This window comes from Neophocaena asiaeorientalis, unplaced genomic scaffold (assembly GCF_003031525.2).
Source record: "Neophocaena asiaeorientalis asiaeorientalis breed wild unplaced genomic scaffold, Neophocaena_asiaeorientalis_V1.1 scaffold216, whole genome shotgun sequence".
NCBI lineage: Eukaryota > Metazoa > Chordata > Mammalia > Artiodactyla > Phocoenidae > Neophocaena > Neophocaena asiaeorientalis.
In genome coordinates this window covers 615,422-623,833 of record NW_020175825.1, presented here as the reverse complement: position 1 = coordinate 623,833, position 8,412 = coordinate 615,422, and the positions used below count along the sequence as shown (strand labels likewise).

General features: G+C 41.2%; 1 pseudogene; it reads right to left on the bottom strand.

Annotated features, from left to right (window-relative positions):
• Window positions 1-221: 221 nt before the first annotated feature.
• LOC112391318 (heparan sulfate 2-O-sulfotransferase 1 pseudogene) overlaps window positions 222-8,412 on the bottom strand; it is a 19,373-nt pseudogene continuing 11,182 nt past the window's right edge.

Below are 8,412 nucleotides of genomic sequence, written 5' to 3'. Positions count from 1 at the left end.
GTATTTAGCCTTCAATTAGACCTGCTATGTGTTTATTTTAGGTGATGTGTAGGTTGTGTCCAGACAGGAGGTTGTAACTCCCACCAAAATTTAACCAGGAAAAAAAAAAAGGCTGAAACTTAAACTTCCTAGACCACTGACATATCAGCTAGAATCTACTTCCTTGACATCACTGTCTGTATTCTAACTCAGTTTAATACAAACTGTCTTATATACCCATCAGCAATCCAAGTTGTGGAGCTGAGAACTAAGGTGAAGACGGTCAAAGTTGTAGTTCAAGAATCTAACTGCCACACCTTGTACTCAGTTCGATTTAGGGTAAATCTTTTCATAGAAAAAGTTCTGTGCAAGGATGTAGAGGTCTCCATCTTTTTTTTGTACAGCATGGGCTCTGATGAATTGGAACTGCTCTAGTGCCAACTCATAGAACTCATTCTCCATTTTCCAAATGTCAGACTGCTGTAGTTTTGCAATGGTTTGTTTAGTAGGGAGTTTCTTCTCTGTGGTTTTCCTAAGGTGAGATTTCTTTCCTGTATGATAGCGCTCTGTAGCACCCCTGAAGAACCAGGGCGAAGCTGCCTCCAATAACGTGATAAAATCTTCAAGCTCTTCGGTAACTCCCACCAGAAACTATTCATTAACTAGGTTATATTTGGCTTGATCCATAGCCCACCTGCTTCCTACATTCCAAAATTCTGAGCTGTGGCCACAGAAGAATGGGATTTGAAGCCAGAGCTTCTATGGAGCACAGTCTGAGCTCCCCTCAGCTACACATTCATCAAAGGTCTTTTTGTCCCCTTGTTTTTGTCTTCTTAACCCCAGTCTATAACCGTCTCCAAATCTCAGAAAGAGTAAGAAACTAGCCTCTCAATAGCATCCCGTATGACATTAATGTAAATTGGCTTCTTCTTCACACCAAATTTTGCAAAATACAAATAAGAAAGGTGCCTATGATAAAACCCTGGTTTCATCTCTTTCCAGGAAGTTATATTCTTTACAAAGCACACCTGATCTTGCAGTGACATTACTGGATTATTGTTGGTAGTGTTGATGTGAAGAACATGGTATTTATTCTTTACACATAGATCATAAGCAATATTGGTAAAAGAGGTGCTTGCAGTTTTGGGGACTCTGTTATAAATGACCACCATGTCCTTTTCTTCATCTAAAGCTGCATCTTGCCAAGGGCTATCCATCGTATGTTGCTGCTCAATCTCTCGAACTTCATGTCTTGCAATAGCCCTTTCTAGCTTCAACTGGGACTCCTCCAGTTTCTGGATCTGGTTCTCCAAGAAAAGCATTGCCACTGCGAAGGCCACCATCATCAGCAGCTGCAACTTGGACGGCATCATCCTGAGGAGCCCCAGGAAACCTGCTGCTGGCAATCAAGACATACCGCAGGGGGCGGGGATAGGGGCCCAAGAGGCAAGGGAGATGCCGGGAGGAGCCCACCAAGCCAGGTGAAAGGCAAGGAGAGCGCGAGAGCAAGAGAACCACCGCAGCGACCCCCCTTCTCGCTTCCCCAGTCCCCCGCCCCCAGGCGCCAGCACCTACACTGCCGGTACTGCTTCTCCTCGGCCGAGGAGGCCTACGCCACGGCCACCCCCACAAAAGCCCGTGCAGCAAACACAGCGCAAAGCGGCTGCCCGGCTCTCGCCTCCCTCTACCGCCTCAGTCCCCGACGCCCGCGGCCGCCTGCCTGCCCGCCGCCCTCTCTTCCTTCCTTCCCTCCCTCCCTCCCTCCTTTGCTCACGGCCGCGCTCTGCTCTCCTCCACCAGCGCTTCGGCTGCAGCTGCACCGCCCTTGGCCCCTGGATATATCAATTTTATTAACAAGTAAAAAATTGATCTTATATCAATAGAAGTGAAAGCAGAGTCTTGAAGAGGTATCTGTACACCCATGTTTTAGCAGGATTATTCACAATAGCTAAAAAGTGTAAGCAACCCAACTGTCCATCAGCTGACAAACGGGTAAGCAAACTGTGGTAATGCATATAATGGAATATTATTCACCCTTAAAAAGGGAGGAAATTTTGACACACGCTGCAACATGGATGAACTCTGAGGACATAATGGTAAAGAAAATAAACCAGTCACAAAAAGACAAATACTGAATTATTTCACTTACATGAGGTACCCAAAGTAATCAAATTCACAGAGACATAAAGTAGAACAATGCTTACCAGGGACTAATGGGACAGGGGATAGTTATTGTTTAATATGTACAGAATTTCAGTTTTATAGCATGAAAAGAGTTTTGGAGATGGTCTGTGGTGATGGTTGCACAATATGAATGTACTTAATACCACTAAAGTGTATACTTAAAAATAATTAAGATGGGGCTTCCCTGGTGGTGCAGTGGTTGAGAGTCCACCTGCCGATGCAGGAGACAGGTTCGTGCCCCGGTCCGGGAAGATCCCACATGCCGCAGAGCAGCTGGGCCCGTGAGCCATGGCCGCTGAGCCTGTGCGTCCAGAGCCTGTGCTCTGCAACGGGAGAGGCCACAACAGTGAGAGGCCCGCATACCACAATTTAAAAAAAAAAAAAAAAATTAAGATGGTAAATTTTGTTGTGTATTTTACCACAATAAAAAACTGGGGTGGGGGTGCGGGGAAGGGACTTCCCTGGTGGCACAATGAAGTCTCTGAGCTCCCAATGCAGGGGGCCCGGGTTCAACCCCTGGTCAGGGAACTAGATCCCACATGCATGCCACAACTAAGAGTTCGCATGCCACAACCAAGGAGCCGGTGAGCCACAACTAAGACGTGGCACAACCAAATAAATTAAAAAAAAAAAAACTGGGGGGTAAAGTCAGTTATTTTAATATGTATTAAAGGGCAGTATAAATAACATACTGTTACTTTTAAAAGAAAAAAAATTTTTTTCTTTAGAGACTGAATTTAAATAAAAAGAAATTTATACCAGATGCCATATATTTGTTTATACCAGACAGCACAACAGAAGCTAAAGGTCTGACATACCACTGACTTAGAGAAGGGGACTTAAAAAAAAAAAACTGAACCTGGTTTACAAATCTAGTATTTAAGGACACCAGAAACAGTGAAAACAACAGCACAGAACTAAAGGACACTACAAACCAGAAAGATACAGTATGGCTACAGGAATAACTAAAGAAAAGTCAAGGAGCTAAAATTTATGTAAGGCTGGTAAACTGGAAATAAGAATCTAGGGAGAAAGTGACTACAAATGGAAGACATAAGAAATTCTGGAAAGAAGTAACAAGACTTGAAGAAAACTAGAGTCCAAAAAGTTCAGCAGAGACAGAATATTATCCTGCAGGTAGCCTCTAAACAAAATGCAACACAAGAATAGTAAATTATTTCTATATAGATATAATTTGAAAAAATGACAATGATGGACATTGTCATTTTTGATGGATGAAAGAAGTCTATACAAGAAGTCAGAGAATAATAACTGAGAGAACCAATTACAAACAGTTAAAGATTTAAGAAAACAAGCCTGTGGAAAGGCTAAAGATTAAAATTCCAGTCAATGACTTTTAAAAACTAATATTAGGAAGAAGGCCATTCTGGAAAAAATGGAATGAAAATGAGTTTTAAGAAAAGCGGCAAAAAGGGTCACAGCTACCATCCAGCCTTACAGCACTTTACTTTTTTTTCTTTCTTCTTTTTTTTTTTTTTGCGGTATGCGGGCCTCACACTGTTGTGGCCTCTCCCGTTGCAGAGCACAGGCTCCGGACGCGCAGGCTCAGTGGCCGTGGCTCACGGGCCCAGCTGCTCCGCAGCATGTGGGATCTTCCCGGACCAGGGCACGAACCCGCGTCCCCTGCATCGGCAGGCGGACTCTCAACCACTGCGCCAGCAGGGAAGCCCCAGTACTTTACTTTTAAATACAGACAGACAGTCAGTGGTCACCAATATGTTAGGACAGCATGAGGTAAGAAAGGGAAGCAAAAGAAAAACAAGAAATTCAGAGAAAACTGACAATTAAGGGAAAGAAAACTTCAACAACAAATATATATATTAAATAAAAACAATACCATTCTTTTTAAAAATTCAAATAAGAAAATACATTTACAAATTCAAGATAACAGGATTGAAAAATATAGTTGAAGAAAGTATCTCAGAAAACAGACCAAAAAGAGAAAATCAGGAAACAGAAGAAAAATTTTAAATCAGTAGGTCCATCATCAACTGAACAAAAAAGTGCACTAAGGACTCTGGACTACAATAACCCTTCTCATAAAAGATTAGTATTGCCTCTCCCAAGGGGGTGTTTGGAAATGTCTGGGGACATTTTTAGTTGTCCCCAAAACTAGTGGGTTATTCTGGCATTTAGTGCTGGGAGCCAGGGTGCTCAAAGCCCCATAAGCACAATACAGTCAAACACAAAAATGGTACTACCTAAATGCCCACAGTGCCCTCTACTGAGAAATAATGGATTACGGAGAAAAAGAATTCTCTCAATGCCTGATACGATATGCATTTTCATAAAATTTAAAACCACCAGTATAAACAAAAGATACCTAGAAAAAATTCAAATCACATACAAAAAAAAAAAGGATCAAGAAACTGAACAGCGGGCTTCCCTGGTGGCGCAGTAGTTAAGAATCCACCTGCCAATGCAGGGGACACGGGTTAGAGCCCTGGTCCGGGAAGATCTCATCTTAGTTGCTGTGGAGCAACTAAGCCCGTGTGCCACAGCTACTGAGCCTGCGCTCTAGAGCCCACGTGCCACAACTACTGAAGCCTGCACGCCTAGAGTCCATGCTCGGCAACAAGAGAAACCACTGCAATGAGAAGCCTGTGCACCACAACAAAGAGTAGCCCCTGCTTGCCACAACGAAGCCTGCACGCCTAGAGTCCATGCTCGGCAACAAGAGAAACCACTGCAATGAGAAGCCTGTGCACCACAACGAAGAGTAGCCCCTGCTCGCCACAACGTTGCTTGCCCACGCGAAGCAACGAAGACCCAATGCAGCCAAAAATAAATAAATTTATATAATCAAACTCTTCAAAAGCAACACTGAAAGTTCAAAGAGAAATGTCTTTGAAATGCTGATGGAAACTTATTTCCAGCCAAACTACCAATCAAGTGTGAAAATAAAATACAGATTTTTTTTAAAAAGATACAAGTCCCTAAAATTTACCTCCTATGCAACTTTTCTCAAGAAACAACCAGATAACATATTTCAGCCAAACGAAGGCCTAAATATGCCAGGGCAGGAGGCAGAAAGGGAGCCAGTGGGAAAAGAAAGGAGGTGGGGTGGGGGTGCAGGGGATTCCCTTTTTGAAAAGAGTACAGAAGTTACAGAATAATAACTCTACAACAAGTCTTAAGAACAAGTCTAGATCAGAGCAAGGAGAATGACAGTTCTGAAGTCAAGTTCTCCCCACTCCAATCCCTCCATACAAGAGGCAGAACCAACAACAGATGCGATGTGCTTGAGTTTGAAAACCCCGACAGATTTTTAACACCTTTTGGAAAAACAGTAATAGATACATAGAAAAATAAACAAATAAAAAATGGAGGCAAGTAACTCCAAGAAAAACAGAATGTTGTGCAGAAAAGGAACAGTATTCACAGTATACTTTTTGACTCACAAATTATATTATACATAAATTATTATACTTGACTCAGAAAAATATTATATACATGGTCACAATAACGTAAAAGCTAATGATTTAACTAACTTTATCACCTATACTGAAATATGGTATGGAGATGTAAGAGGTGTGATAAACCGTCACAGCATATATAGGGTAAGGTACTATATCCATGGTTTCAGGCATCCACGGGGGGGTATGGAATGTATCCCCTGCAGATAAAGGGAGACTACTGTACAGAAAAAGTTCTGAAAAGATATACACCCAAAATACAGTACTATTCCTAGAAGATTAAGATTACCAAAAAGGCACTACTTTATTTTTGACATTTCTGTAGCTTAATATTCATACATTACTTTAACAATAACTAAGAATTAAAAGTAATGTAAAGGGCTTCACTGGTGGCGCAGTGGTTAAGACTCTGCCTGCCAACGCAGGGGACATGGGTTCGAGCCCTGGTCTGGGAAGATCCCACATGCCACGGAACAACTAAGCCAGTGTGCCACAACTACTGAGCCCATGTGCCACAACTACTGAAGCCTGTGTGCCTAGAGCCTGTGTGCCTAGAGCCCGTGCTCCGCAACGAGAAGTCACCGCAATGAGAAGCCTACTCGTAGCAATGAAGACCCAACACTGCAATAAATTAAAAAAGTTAAAAAAAAACACTAATGTAAAAATTTACAAAATAAATAAAAGCAACTAAATCCAACCGCAAAAAAATTTAAAACATCAAAAAATCTTCATGAGTAAAACACGGTATTTGTAAGTTTTTAAAGAAATCAATTAAAAAAGAAAATGGGGAAAAGATAAACTCATTAAAAATACTAAGTTCAACTTGCTGTTTTATGATAAAGTATTTTTCAACGGTGTCTGCTCATCTGTGTCTCCCTCTCTTATATATATGTACATAAAGAAACACTCCAAGGGGCTTCCCTGGTGGCACAGTGGTTAAGAATCCACCTGCCAATGCAGGGGACATGGCTTTGAGTCCTGATCCAGGAAGATCCCACATGGCGTGGAGCAACTAAGCCCACGCACCACAACTACTGAGCTTGTGCTCTAGAGCCCTCAAGCCACACCTACTGAAGCCTGCAGGCCTAGAGACCGTGCTCTGCAACAAGAGAAGCCACCGCAATGAGAAGCCCGCGCACTGCAATGAAGAGAAGCCCGTGCACCGCAACGAAGAGTAGCCCTCACTTGCCGCAACTAGAGAAAGCCCGCACGCAGCAACAAAGACCCAATGCAGCCATAAATAAAACAATAAAACAAAAAAACAAAATAAACACTCCATTTCTGAAATATCCATTTCAGTAAAAGAAAATACCTACTTTATGTTTGCTGGGCCTTTTATTTTTTTTTAATAGGGAAAATAGAAAGGTTGCCAATAATCCCATCACCCAAAAATCACAAAGGTACTTTAAAACATTTGTACTGGGTTGTTCAATATAATTTTTAACATAGCTGATTTAGCACATAATATGCAACTCTGCTTTTTAGTTTATCATAAGCATTGCCTAGTCATCAAATATTCTTCATAAAAATCATTCATTACTATTTGAGGGGAAGAAGTAACCTCCACCCCCATGCATTAATCCCAAGCACAGATTCATTTTAACTGCAGTTGTGATCTCTCTTATACTCTATTTCCCACAAGGGAGAGACAGGACTAAGGTATTTTGAATACCTTATAATAAAAACCAGAAAGCTTGGTTTCATTCCAATATCAAATGAGGGGATAAGGGAAGAGTAGTCATTTACTACTGGTGTTATCTCTATCTTGTGGGCTTTTTTCCGTATGGTACTACAAAAATTACAATTCAGTCTCTCATATCTAACAGCTTAATTGAACATCCTCAGCAACTTCACTCATTTAATAAATATTTAGCAAACACCTATTATGTGCCAGACCCTTTACTGTCACACTGGGTATACATTAATTTTTACAAAAAGACAGGTCCCTCCTCTCAAAGAGCTTACAATCAATCTTAAAAGTGTGCATGGGGGGGGGGGTAGACAATTTTTAAAATTACAAGTTACATTAAATATTAAGAAGAAAATTAAAAAAAAAAAAAAAAAAAAAAAAGAAGAAGAAGAAGAAAATGACCAGGGTGCAGTGATATACACAAAGTATAAAGATTCATAATTATATACTTTCTAGAGTCTCGACCCCACCCCCACCCTCTCTTATGACATATAAGCTTATGGAAGTCTGGTCCACTTTTTTTTTTTTTTGGCCGCATCAGGCAGCATGTGGGATCTTAGCTCCCCAACCAGGGAACGAACCCACGTCCCCTGCATTGGAAGCATGGAGTCTTAACCACTGGACTGCCGGGGAAGTCCCTGGTCCACTTTTTAAAGCTCTGGGAAAAAGCAAAAACACAAATGTTAGTTTAGGCCACTCTGAAATAGTTTTATTATCTGAGACAACTGTTGGTGGCATGTTATCACACCCATCCACTGTTTCTCTATCACTGCCTTTATTCCTCTTCCCATCCACCCCACCCCCCTTTTTTTCTATTTCATCTTTTTCTTTGTTTTGTCTTTCTCACTCCTTTGTTCCTCAAGATTTTAGTAACAGACTTACAGCTTAAATGAGACTGGTTAACTAATGGCTTTCACAGCTAAAACATTTGTGACCCCTAATTCAGACTCGAGTGCAAGCCATGAAATAAAAAAAATTACGGATTTGTATAATGCTTTGTTAACTGCTAATATTATAATCCTACAAAACAAAAAAGCAATATAATAGAGTTTATTTTTGGCAGAAGGCTGGTTGGTTGCTCACACATTTAAGAACACAGTTACAAATGTTTTCTGAAACTTT